The sequence below is a fragment of the Chinchilla lanigera genome, unplaced genomic scaffold, assembly GCF_000276665.1.
Source record: "Chinchilla lanigera isolate Chin_1 unplaced genomic scaffold, ChiLan1.0 scaffold00045, whole genome shotgun sequence".
NCBI lineage: Eukaryota > Metazoa > Chordata > Mammalia > Rodentia > Chinchillidae > Chinchilla > Chinchilla lanigera.
In genome coordinates this window covers 12887599-12900473 of record NW_004955446.1, presented here as the reverse complement: position 1 = coordinate 12900473, position 12875 = coordinate 12887599, and the positions used below count along the sequence as shown (strand labels likewise).

At 40.3% G+C, this 12875-nt stretch overlaps 1 long non-coding RNA gene across 1 annotated transcript; it reads left to right on the top strand.

Annotated features, from left to right (window-relative positions):
* Positions 1-7836: 7836 nt before the first annotated feature.
* On the top strand, positions 7837-11948 carry LOC106149456. Its single transcript, XR_001235652.1, has 3 exons — positions 7837-8271; positions 9118-9199; positions 11809-11948. It is a non-coding gene; the product is annotated as an uncharacterized LOC106149456 (long non-coding RNA).
* The last annotated feature ends 927 nt before the right edge of the window (positions 11949-12875 follow it).

The window sequence follows — 12875 nt, the reverse complement described above, 5'->3', positions numbered from 1 at the left end:
AAAATCACATCCTTTACAATAGCATCCAAAAAAATAAAATACTTAGGAAGTGATCTAATAAAAGAAGTAGAAGGTCTATACATTGAAAACTATAGTAGTCTGAAAAAGGAGATCAAAGATGATATCAGAAAATGGAAAGATATCCCTTGCTCATGAATAGCAAGAACCAACATACTGAAAATGGCCATACTCTCAAAACTGTTACACAGATTTAAAGCAACCCCAATCAAAATACCATTAGCATACCTCACAGAACTAGAGAAAACATTCCTAAAATTCATCTGGAACCAGAAGAGTCATAGAATGGCAAAAGTGATTCTGGGCAACAAAGGTAAATCAGGGGGGCATCAAAATCCCTGACCTGAAATTATGCTACAAATCTACTGTGATAAAAATCAACACAGTATTGGCAAAAAAAAAAAAAAAAAAAGCAGACCTGAGGATCAGTGCAACAGAAGATGCAGATATAACTCCAAATACACTGAACCACCTTATTTTTGACAAAGGAGCCAAACATGTTCACTTGAAGAAAGATAGTCCTTTTGATAAATAGTGCTGGAAAAACTGGCTTTCCACATATCAAAGACTAAAATTAGACCCATATCTATCAATCGATCAAAGATGTAAATATTAAAACAGAGACGCTAAATATACTAGAAGAGAAAATAGGTAGAAATCTTGAAGACACGGATATAGGCATAGACTTCATGAACAAAACCCAGACCACTCAGGAAATACTACAAAGAATCAACAAATGGAGATCTCACCTTATTAAAAAGACTTTGCACAACAAAAGAAATCACCAACAGAGTGAAAAGACAACCCAGAGAGTAGAAAAAGTCTTAGTGAACAGTCCTCCAAAGGACTTATATCTAGAACATATAAAGAATTGAAAAAAAAATCAGGCCCCCAAAATTCAAACACCCAATCTGAAAATGGGCATCTGAGATGAATATCACACTCATAAGTGAAATAAATCAGACATGTATAGACATCATATTGTCTCACTTGTGTGAGAAGCTGAACAAGTAAATAAGATCCAAAATGTAAGATAGATATTGGGAATAGGGAAGAAACTGTCAAAGAAAGAAAGAAAAACTGTTATGGGAGAGTGGGGAAAGGAATGAAGGGGAAAGGAAATACACACACACACATATGTATACACACACACACACACAAAATAGTTAAGCTAGTTATACAGCTAACATCTCTTAGCTCATTGAAAAGAAATGTTTGTACTAATATTGTATGGACCATATTTTATGCCTATATCTTATGCTCTGAAATATTATGAATATAGCAATAAGCAATGTATTAATTATCATTATTTTCCTAGTACCCTGTTTTGAAACTCTGTTATATCATTATTTTTATTTTTTTCTCTTTAAAATTAAAAAAGAAATTGTATGCTAAACAAAAGTAAACATACCCCTTTACCACAGAACTTATCAGGGCCACTAATACATTCACATAGTTTTCCAATCTCTAAACATGTGTTTTATAGGATTAGGATCCCATGGAGCATAATATGGGAAATGCTGACCTATCTTGCTGCTCAGGCAATTTTATAGCACTGTAATCAGTGCTACTCCATGAGCCCAAATACCAGCCTGAAACATGGATTGTTCACCATCCATAACAAATGTGATAAAGAAGAACTTATGCACAAATGTAGATTGACACATGGCTTCCTCCCTTGAAAGAGTCCTGCTACTGCAAGGGGTTGGGAAGAAGTCTATCCCCTGAATATCGCTGATTTATTTTGGTACAAGCTTCAACAGCTGGCACACCAAGATTTGACTCAGAGCACTCTTGGAATGGTATTGCTCTAGTGAACTCCTTATGGATTTGGTTTTAGTGAAAAGGCAGAATCTAAAGAAGTATTTTTATATATTACACTAAGCAGCAGGTGCCAAGTTTGGAAGGCTTCAGGCTCAGAAAGCTCCTGCCCCCAAGGTAATAGGGCTGACCTTTAGGTGAAAGAACATCTTGGTAGGCGGTGTCTACTCCTAACCAAAGTTGATATCATGCTAACTGGCTCCAACCATAAGTAATTCCAATGGAGGAGAGATGAGGAATACTACAGGATACAAAGCAAAGCCTCCCTAAGCTTTTCTCTGTACAAAAGCCGAGCTAACAAAGGTGTTTGAAGAGCAGACAGATTAACTTCCCCATCTGCCTTGTGGAAATATGGAGGAAATGCTAAACAACAGCCTCTCACTTACAGTTTCCACTGGAAACAAATGACACAATACAATGGGTAAAATTAAGGAGAGTTTAGTAATAGGGTTATTTATGAAGATGTACTGGGATAAAAAAAAAAAATAGCAAGGAATTGTAATGGCAAACCAGTGAGAGCCGTTATTATCCTTAGGTCTGGAGAGGGAGTGGTTCTCAGACCTGGAAGTGCTGAAGCAGATCTGCCTGCTGGACAGGATCTTCCCTACGGAGATCAGTCCAAGGGACTCAGAGCCCTGCAGGAGAGAGCAGGGAGGAAGAGGAAGCTCAGTGCCTGCCTCAATTTCCTCTCTGCCTCTGATCTCTGCCAGTGCATTTCACTGGCACTTTAACCAAAAGCCCAAGATGAAGGAGCTGGTTGGAATGACCCATAAGTGACCATAAATGCAGCAGGGTAAACAGTGAATCTGGAAGTATACATGATAATTTTCCATCACAGCGCATCCCAGGTGCTCCCTGCCTTTCTTTGCCTGAGGGTTTCTGGTGGCCTATGGAGCCTCCTCTGACACCTTTGTGGCAGGCTGGTTAAAGTGCTGGGGATTGAATGCTCTTTCCCCAGCACCTTCCCATCAGTCATTGGAAAGTGCAATCATCTCATCTCCATCATCGCCTTTGGAGCCATAACTCTGAGGCTAGGATACACTAGATCCTAGAATGCCCTTGCAGAATTATCTCCAAATGCATACAATAATAACTTGCTTAATAAGGAACATTTTATCAGCTCTCTTTCCTTTTCTGTCTTGTTTCCCCATTCTCTTACCAAAGTTCCTGATTTTAACTTTAAAATAAACCACTTGCACTTGAGTTTTATCTAGTCTGGCTTGGAAGGAACAAAAAATTCTTTCCTGAATAGCCTCGTACTTTGCTATGTCTGCAAAACAAGCACCAGAGAATGGTGGGAAAGCACGTTTTCTGCATCAGGATGACATAGGGTATAAATCTCCATCCTGCTACAAACTAATCTATGATACTGGGTAAATTTACAAAAGGGGTGAACTTGCCCTTTAGTACCATGTGATACCAATTTGTCTTTCCAAATCCCAGGTTCTTTGTTTTAGCTATTTTTCTTTCTCTAGAATGTTCTTCCTCACCATTTTTGCCTATGGAAACTTTTATTTCCCTCTAAGTCCACCTGAGCTATGAGATCATCTCTGATTATTGCAGAAAGGAATGAGACTTTTTGCTCTTCAGTTCCTGTAGTAATTCCTGTAAGATCTAATCATAAGCTGCCTACTTTACAAGAATTTATCTCCATTTTCTTTTCCTTACTCATTATAAACTGATAGTGAATACATGGTGAACCTTTTAAAGCTTTCAATAATGAATGCCGCACCCCCCATGGCACATGCACCATAGATTTGCCACCATTGAACTAGGGCAAGACATTTTGTTTACTGAGCATGTGGTAAAATTTTTCCTAGCCCTATGGTTGGTGGAGATGTGATGACTAGCTCACAAGTTGAGGGGAAAAAATCCAAGATCTGGTAGCACTGATTTTTATACCTCAGTAAGTGTGTTGTGTTTCTATTATAAACAATCTAACTTTTACAGTTTTTTTTAAAAAGGGTCTGACCTTTTCTTTCCCAGGATCTTGGTATCTAAGACAATGTAGAGTCAATTTCAGGGCAATTTCTGCCAATGAACTATTCCCTCTAACAGACAAAGCCCTCTCTGTGTTCTCCCCTCATTCTTCCTCATGGGACCCTCCTGAAAGGTGAATGTCCTGAATGCTTCATTCATGGCCTTGATGCCTCTTTAAGGAGGCTTCTCAGAGTAACAGGGGATATGCTGGGCTGCTGCTGCTGCCCTGGGGCCCTCTGGGAAGTTTCCATGGGACCATCCAGCCCCCTGCATCTGAGCACCTTTAAGCCATCTGCCCACTGCCGTGGTATAGAAAGGGGACAAAACACAACGAAGAACATACATCTTTTAACTTTCATTTTTCTTGTTAAGTATTTATTTGAGGGATGTTGGACCTGTACTTACTATTAGTTAAATAGTCTCCAAGGTACTAAAAACAGTAATAATTTTTTGTGTCCAGTCCATGGTAGCTCCTAGAGGCAACTGCAGACAGCAAATTTAACTCTTTTGATATTTGTCTTCAAACTTCTTATAGCATGCTCATATATATCTACTTCTTCGTTCTGCAAAATAGCAAAAGCTAACAAAATCAAGATTTCACCTTTTCCCCCAGCATTCCCTTCTTTCAAGCACACTTCTTATCTCCATATTTCTGCAATATACTTATATCATAATGTAGAATACATCAGTAGCTAGCGCTTTCATGATTATGACTATACACAAACATAGCAGGCAAGCACTCTACCACTGACCTACAATCTCAGCCCCCTCCCCTTACTTTTGCAGCAATGGGATTGAACCTAGGGATCATACCTGCTGAGTAAACACTCTGCCATTGAGCTACACCTGCAAATTTTTAAAATTTTATTTTGAGGCAAAGTCTTTCTAAGTTGTACAAGCTGGTCCCAAACTTGTGATACTCCTGCATGAATCTCCCAAGTAACTGGGATTACAGCCATGCACTGCTACACCTAGCAGCCACCATAAACCCATCTGATCTTTGCTCTAGAATGGGGCAGTGTACTACTGGACAGCAAACAAGCCTACCGTGGCTCAAAAAAAAAAGAAAAAGATTAAAAAAAAGAAAAAGAAAAAGAGGAAGAAGAAAGAAAGAGAAAGAAAAAGATATCCTAAAAAAGCACTCAGTGCCTATAGTTGAAAGACATGCAGGGGCCCGAGAAAGTCATCTCTCAAAATTTGTTTTTTTTTTTTTTTACTCTTTCACATTAAACACTTTTGCACCGAGCCTTGGCTATCTGCTAACACTGAAGTCCTGCCTTATGGCTGGAAGCTTGGTTACCAGGTTTTAAAAGCCAAGTGTAGGAAGGCAGGCTGTGGAGGGGAATATAGTAAAGTAAAAGATACCCACATGTAGGATTTAAGCTTTTGCCCTAACCCCTATTTTTCGATGTGGTTATTTTGCTTTCAAGCATGCCTAGGTTCTCTCAGATTACAGGCCCTTTATTTTATGTTCTAGAAATGTCACTGTTCAATATAGTAGCTACTAGCTATATGCAGGTTTTGAGCACTTGAAATGCTGCCTGTCCAAATTGGGAGGAGCTGTAAATGTAAAACAGTCAACAATTTCGAAGAGTTTGCACAAAAAATTAAAATATCTCAATAATAATTTCTACTGATTGTTGAAATGCAGTGGTTTGGATGCATTAGGCTAAAATATACTATTAAAGTTCTAGGTTTTTCTTTTTGCTTTTGAAAAATGCAGCTACTAGAGAATTCTGGGGTTGGTGAAGGGCGCTGTCAGTCCTCCTTTATGATACCTCATCACGTATCTGTTCTAACCAGAGGTAGTCATTTTTCAGGGCATGTTAGCTTTTTCCACAATTATCCAATAACTCTAACTTTCATCACAAAATTTTTCTGTTTGACCACCCCTAAGGAAATTTGTTTGCTTTTACTGACTTATATCACTCAAATAATCCAGGATAATCCTGCTATCTCAAAGTCTATAACCTGAATTAAACACACATGTCCATTTCCCAGATAAAATGACATATGCACATGTTCTAGGGATTAGGGCAACTCTGGGGGTGATTATTCTGCTTCTCACACCACGCGACTATTGCTTCTGACCTACAAATGATGAATCTGAGACAGAAGGAAAGTAAGCACTATATTTAAAAAAATCACATATCTAGATGTTCCAGCTGAGTTTTGAATCTATGCTATGACAACCAGAACCTGTGACACAGCAGGGCTTTGAGGACAGACAGGTAAGAACAAAACAGGAAGAGGAGGGGAAAAAGAGGTTAAAAGTGCCAGAGGCAGAAGTCACTTTTTGGCAGAGGCCATAAGTACAGGAGCAGCATTCCTGTTGAAGGCTTATCTCCAGTATTCTTAAAGACTTAGATAATAAGGACAGAAGACACATCCTTCTTTTGTTGTTGTTGAGTGACTCAAATCACGTAGGGCCCATTCGTGATGAAAAGGGTACAGGCTCCAGGAAAACCGATCAACGATGGCTCTGTTTGAAACTGATAAAACGTCCCGACCCCCATTGAGCTGGTAAAAGAGGAATATGTCATTTGTAGCTCTTCCAGGATCAATCAATCTGATGAAGTCTTTGTTTCCATGCTCAAAAAATGGAAGGAAGGATGTTCCAGATGTGGTAGAAAGAAAACCAAGCTGGGAATCTGGATGTGCAGGTTCTCAGGCTGCCACCGGTAGCATCTTGAGCAAAGACCTCTCTCATATACCTCTTGGAAGCCCATTTTTGCATTTGAAAATGAATATATGTTTAAACACTTAAAATTTTTTTATTATGGACATTTTCAAGCATACATCATAATGGAAGGAATACTTTGATAAACATATACTACCTATATTTAACAGTTGTTAACATTTTTTCTAAATTTGTCTTTAGACATAACGTATGAAAATACCAGACTGCACATCAAATATATTTAATTTTTGTCATGATATCCCAAAAAAGAGGAAAAAGTAAATTATAGGAGTGACTAAAAGTTAGAAACTAAAATGCTCCTTATATTTCCACTGTTACTAACTGGAGTCTGGATAGAATTCAGGGTCCAGGAACTTGGATGAACAAAAGTTCCTATGTGCATTTATTAAGCTTTAGCTATGATTTAGTGCATCTTTTAGGATGAATGTAGTATGGTAGTCAGCTTCTCTCTGCTCCCATGACCTCATCTCCTGATGCTCACAGCCCCATGCAATCTTCTTCTATACTGCCCCATGTTGGTCCTATGTGACCAAGAGAGCACAGATGGGATGTGTTCCTTCTGAGATTCGGTTATGACCCTGGTTTCTGTTTCAGATCCTTGTTTTCTTTTCTATCACCCACTAAAGGAAGCCAGCCATCGTGTCTTGACATGTGACAAACACCTTGGGCACCTGGCCGAGAGCCATGAGTGAGCTTGGAAGTCAGTCCTCAGCCTACAGATGACCGTAATGGCCAACAGTTTGACTGCAACTCCGCGGGAGATTTTCAGTAGACAAATCCTGTTAAGCCACTCCTGGGTCCACACCCCTCAGAAACTCAGTGTGATAGGGTTTGAAATGTTTAAGTGGCTAAACTGTGTTGTGCAGCAGTACACAAGACAGCACGCAGCCAATCCAGCAGCATTAGCTGTACCTGTGACTTTGTTACCAGTCAAGATCACAGATATTTTTATATCATATTACAGTTGTTGCAGAGAGAATGGACATATCTTTTACATGCATCACTACTTTGAAATTAGAGAACTTGTTTTCCAGACATTAATAAAGACTATCATTTTATTACAAAAAAGATGATTATATTTTAACATAATTTATAATTGCTTTATAATTATACACATCTACAGTATTTAAATGTTTTGCATTTAAAAACATTCTTCTGTGCAAATAAATTCAGCACAAACCAAGACAGCAAGATTTTGCAACTAAGGGGCCACTGACGCCCGCTGGATGAACTCAGAGGGCGGGGCCCAGCGAGGCGAGCTCAGCCTCTGCATTTAGCCTGGACTTTCTCAGAGCAACTCCTACCATGGGTTTGCATCAGGCATGGCCTTTACATCCACGGGCAGAGCTGCCCTTTCCACTGGCTGCCAAAGCCAAAGCGTGCACAGGCAGAGGAATGCAGGCAATGTGCTGACTGCTGATGAGAGTCAGCACAAAGCCACGCTGTGCTGAGCGGCAGGGCAGCGGGCTCCTTCCCCGTATGGCCACAGGAATGAGGCAAATGCGGAACTCAATCTGGCATTTCCTGGCCCAGAGCAGTGAAGACCACTGTCTCTCCTCTTGATGCTCAGGAATCTGGATTCCCAGTGTCTACAGGCAACAAGCCCAGGGGCAACCTCCCAGGCCGGTCCCCATTTCCATGATAAGAGTTTGTGACCAGGATATGAGAAGTTCCAGGTGAAAGCTAGAAAATGTTGTCGACCTGCTAGACTCACTCCCATTTTACAGATGTGGACATGGAGACCAAGAAAGGTAAAGTGTCTTCTCAGGGACACAAGGTTTTCTCCCCAAACAGTCAGGCTAATGCATCTGTATTCTGACAGACTGTCCCACGGGTGTTGCTTTTCTAAAGAGTGGCAGGTTGAAGGTATGAGTGAGTACACCCAGTCTGATTTTCTCCATCCTATCAAACCTTACTATGCTTTCAACTCAAAGAAATGAAAAACACAATGGCCTGGATGAACTTCTTCATTTTCATTTTCTTTTTGTCAAAACAGATGGTAATTTGCCTCCCTCTCTTCTTTCCTCCTTTCTTCACTCCAAAATCCAAAAATCATTCCCATTTTGGCAAGCTCCTATGTCACAGTAGTGAATTTTGTGTGCATTTGATAATCCTATGGTTATTACTACCTTAGCTTTGAAAATAACTGTACTCCAGCTGCCTATGACGTCCCTTTCCCTGGGGTGGTTATGAAGAGTTAAAAGTGATGAGGACATTCTGTGACCCTGGATGATCTGAAAGGTAGGAAGGAGGGAACCCCCATGCACTGAGGCCAGGGTTGAGTCCACAGGTATCTGAGGAAACCTGAGCTATTACCCTTAACCCTGTATTCCCACTGCCTATGGCAATGCCATCAGTAGGTGACCAACGAAGATCTGTGGGTTTGATGACTGACCGAGAAATACAATCGTCCTATAATCTGACCCCCCAGGGTGGCTACCATAGCTTCCCATCTTCTCAACCAGACCTGAGGTCCTATCTGATTCAAGCTGGAGCAAGTACCCCAACATGCCTTGTGGCTTCGGTAATAACACAAGAAGCCCAGGTAGGATTCTGTGTCATACATAGGCCTTGCTGATCTGTACCTCTCTTGTCAGCTAACAGGTACTGACTGGTTAACATCTGTGAAGAGCAGACAGCCAGATCCACAGCTGTGTCTTCGTGACCCCAAAGCTGAAGGTGCTGGTATTCTCCACCTCCATTATGAACAGTAGGAATGAGATCTTAGTTTTAACAAGGCACAGTTTTCAAAAACTGCCCCTGGCCTGAGATTTTGCAAACAAACATCTCACTTTAAAAGAATAGCTATATATCTATACATTTATATGTAATACATGTCTAATACTATACATTATCTATATATAAAGTACATATTTTAAACATCTAGACATATTTTCATCAAAATCAAACAGAAACTTGTTTCTATTTTAGCTTGTTTTCTTTTTGCACTCTCCAACCAAATACTTGGATGCATGCTAAGTCGATGAGCTCATGAATTGGATAGAGCATGTATTTTCGATTTCTATAAAATCCTTGGAAGGTTATGCCAGATACAGCGGGGTGGTTCTTTTTTCTTCCTGTAACATATTTGAGAGGGAAAGAAAAACAGGAGGCATATGCCACTAAGTAGTTTAAGGTGAAGTGATTTTAACCGTTCAGATCAACAAATATTGACAGCCTATTATATATCAGGCACTGAGCAGTGCTCTGGAAGGTGGAAAATGAACATGACAAATGGTCATTGATGATTCTATGCCTTCACATACTTATTATCCATTGTACATGTGTCAGATCAAGCACACATGTGAACTGTTTTGCATGCAGAAAGTGTTAGATGTAATAAAAAAAGAAAAACTCCAATGTACCCTGAAATAACGAAGAACAATTTTGGTGGAAAGTAAGGTGAGATGGAAGAAACAGTAGGTATCAGAATAAAGAGTTAAGAAGATGAGCGAGTAATGAAATGGCTGGTGGGGGCCAAGCAGAGAAATATTTTTCTCCAAATAGGAAGTATGGAACATGAATCTATCTCATTTTAAGCCATTCAGTCTCTCTCTCTCTCTCTCTCTCTCTCTCTCTCTCTCTCTCTCTCTCTTTCTCTGTCTCTCTCCCCTACTCCCTCCAGGCTGCAGAGATACAAGAGGCTATAGAATCAGTGCATACAGCTGAGGAGAGTGAAAGGGTGGTTACCGTTACCAAAGACTAGTTTTTACTCCGAGCAATGAAGCAAGGTTGAGGGACCCTCTGACCTCATTCTTTTTCATCTTGACATTGCTCTTTACTTTCCCTAAGTGGTATTTTATGTCCCTGCCGCCTTAATAACAATGATATTATGTCGAGATGAAATAAGGCAAGCAAATCCTCCTGAGTAGCGTGTTTTTGTCGTTCAACCAGGCACTTAAGTACACCCACAAATCAAACTCTGCTCCAAAGAATGGCATGTGGAAGGCACTGTCAAAGTCCTTGACCTCTAAAATCCCTTCTTCAAAATGATGCTGACACTCTAGAGCTTGCACTTTTTCTTGGCAATTTTTCTTCAATATTATCCTTCCTGAATTCTCTCTGACCATTATGTTATCTGTTTTGTTGCTGAGTATTATTTCCTCCCTCTCCTCTCATTAGTTTATTTTAGCTACTTACTCCTTCCTGACTATTGCTGTTTTACAAACTTCCCATGTATGTCCCCTCTGGCTCTTTTCCAGGCAGTTTCCTTTTTCTATTTTGTGCACTGCCTTATAAAAATGTATATGTGAGATATATATACTTTCATCCCCATTCCCATGGGTATGCTTCACAGGAAACATCTCACAAGGGCCCATTCATCAAGCCCACGCTGTAACCTGGCCCCAAAAAATCTTGTTTAAAGGTTGTCCTTCTGACAGCACAGTCTATTTAAAGCAGCTGGCACAGCATCCTGAGAAAGGAATACAACTCCCTCTCTTCCTCTTCTGCTTATTTGTCAAGTGAGGTAATATATGCAAAAAGGCTTTGAAAGGCATGTGCCGTGGTGGCTGTCTTTGCTGCTGACAGTTTGTTCGCTCATGCATCACTGAACAAGAATGTATGGAGCACTTTCTATGTGTTGCATATTAGAGATGTGAGCAAGATAGAATGACCCAGGATGCAAAAGAAAAAAGAGGGAGCAGGGAGGATTAGTTTCTAGCCTCCTAAATGCATACTACAGGCTAGAGCAGACTATTGGTGTCAAAATAATTATATGACTAGTTATAAAATTACCTCTGAGCCCAATCTGTGAAGTAAAGATTATCATACTATACAATATCAGGTGGGCACCTGCTACAGTCTTAAAGGGAGCCAAGGGTCACCCTGATGTATCTGAGCTGAAGGATGAGGTGGAGAGAACTATGCCAGGGTGGACGATAGAAGAGTACCTCCAAGAAAATCACTTGAGATGGCTCTCCCACTGAACCATGAGCTTCTGAAAGGCAAGGCCTACACTACACTTCAGTCTTCATTTGATCTAAAGTCTCTAGTTCATGCTTATCTTACAAGAAGCCTCCAAGAAATACAGGTTGAATGGATGATATCACTTAGGAAACCTGTGATGGGCTTGCACATATCACTGACGACATGCACAGATGTGCTTCTGGGCCTGGTCTTTCTCATGATGCGGCTCTGGCTCGGCAATTGGAATGTATGGAAGAGAATCACAAAATGTACGATCCAGTTAAATCATTGTCTCCTGCTAGAATTTAAGCAGATTCTTTGGGTAATATTTAGTGTTCTGGAATAATTGTTCTTATTTAGACTCCTTTGTTTTTTTCCAGGTTGGTGTCTACAGTGTGAAAGGATGGTGTCTAGTGTTTTACTAGAAAGAAAGGGTCTCAGTCCTGGGTGATGTCCTCCCAATCTTAGATGGCCTTGGCTATGGAGAACCTGACATGTAGTGGGTTGTTGATGAATTCTTTCTCAGTTTAATAAAGGGCCCGTGTGTACAGGCTAGACTTCTCTGAGTCTTTGTTATGTCTTTCCAGATTGTTCTTCCCCAGCCTTCACTATATAGTTATCTCACCACAGCCATGGTGGCCCCAAGGAAGACCCTCTAGCTCCCTTTGGTGTTCTTTGCACACAGGAGTCAGGGAGACCCAGGAGCATCATCTATATAACATGTCTGGCCTTACTGCCCTCTTGACAAAGCTGACCTCTCTGTGATGACACAGAGTCTGTTGCACAAAGGAGTGCTTGTACATTTCTAATAGGAAATGAAATTAAAGCTCGGAATTAAGTACCTGCATGTCTGACAGCTTCCCTCATCTAGCTTTCTCTTTCTTCACGCCATAGTCTCCTGGAACCAAAGGCATAAACTTTTCTTCTTATTTATCTGAGCCTCCTTCTTCCCAGGGAACAGGCTTCATGGACTAACCATCATGGCAGAAAGTCTATCTGATCCAATAAATTGTCTGCTGATATAGGGAAGTGTGCTCCAGGTGGAGCTTTTGGTGTGCGAAATGTGAGATTAAAGATTTGAAAATCCTTTTGTGCATTAACCTGGTTTTCAAACATTTTAATAAAACTCTTGAGTTTAATGTCAGATGCTAATCACTCTGAAAATGGTGATGAAATTCAAAGTAATCAAGTTCTTAGAAAAATGTATTGCAAGTCATGTAACCTGTTTCCTACATGCCTTTCAGATCAACTCCCTCCAAATAGTTAAATTGATATTTGGAACACAGATACTGTATAAACCAGGGTTTTACTAGAGAAACAGATATAACACAAGATACACAAATGTATAAGAAATTACAAGATTGGCTTACGATAGTCAGCCACAGAGTTGAATAAGGAAGTGTGCAGAAGGTGTATACACACTGGAGACCAAAGGTCTGGAGTTCAC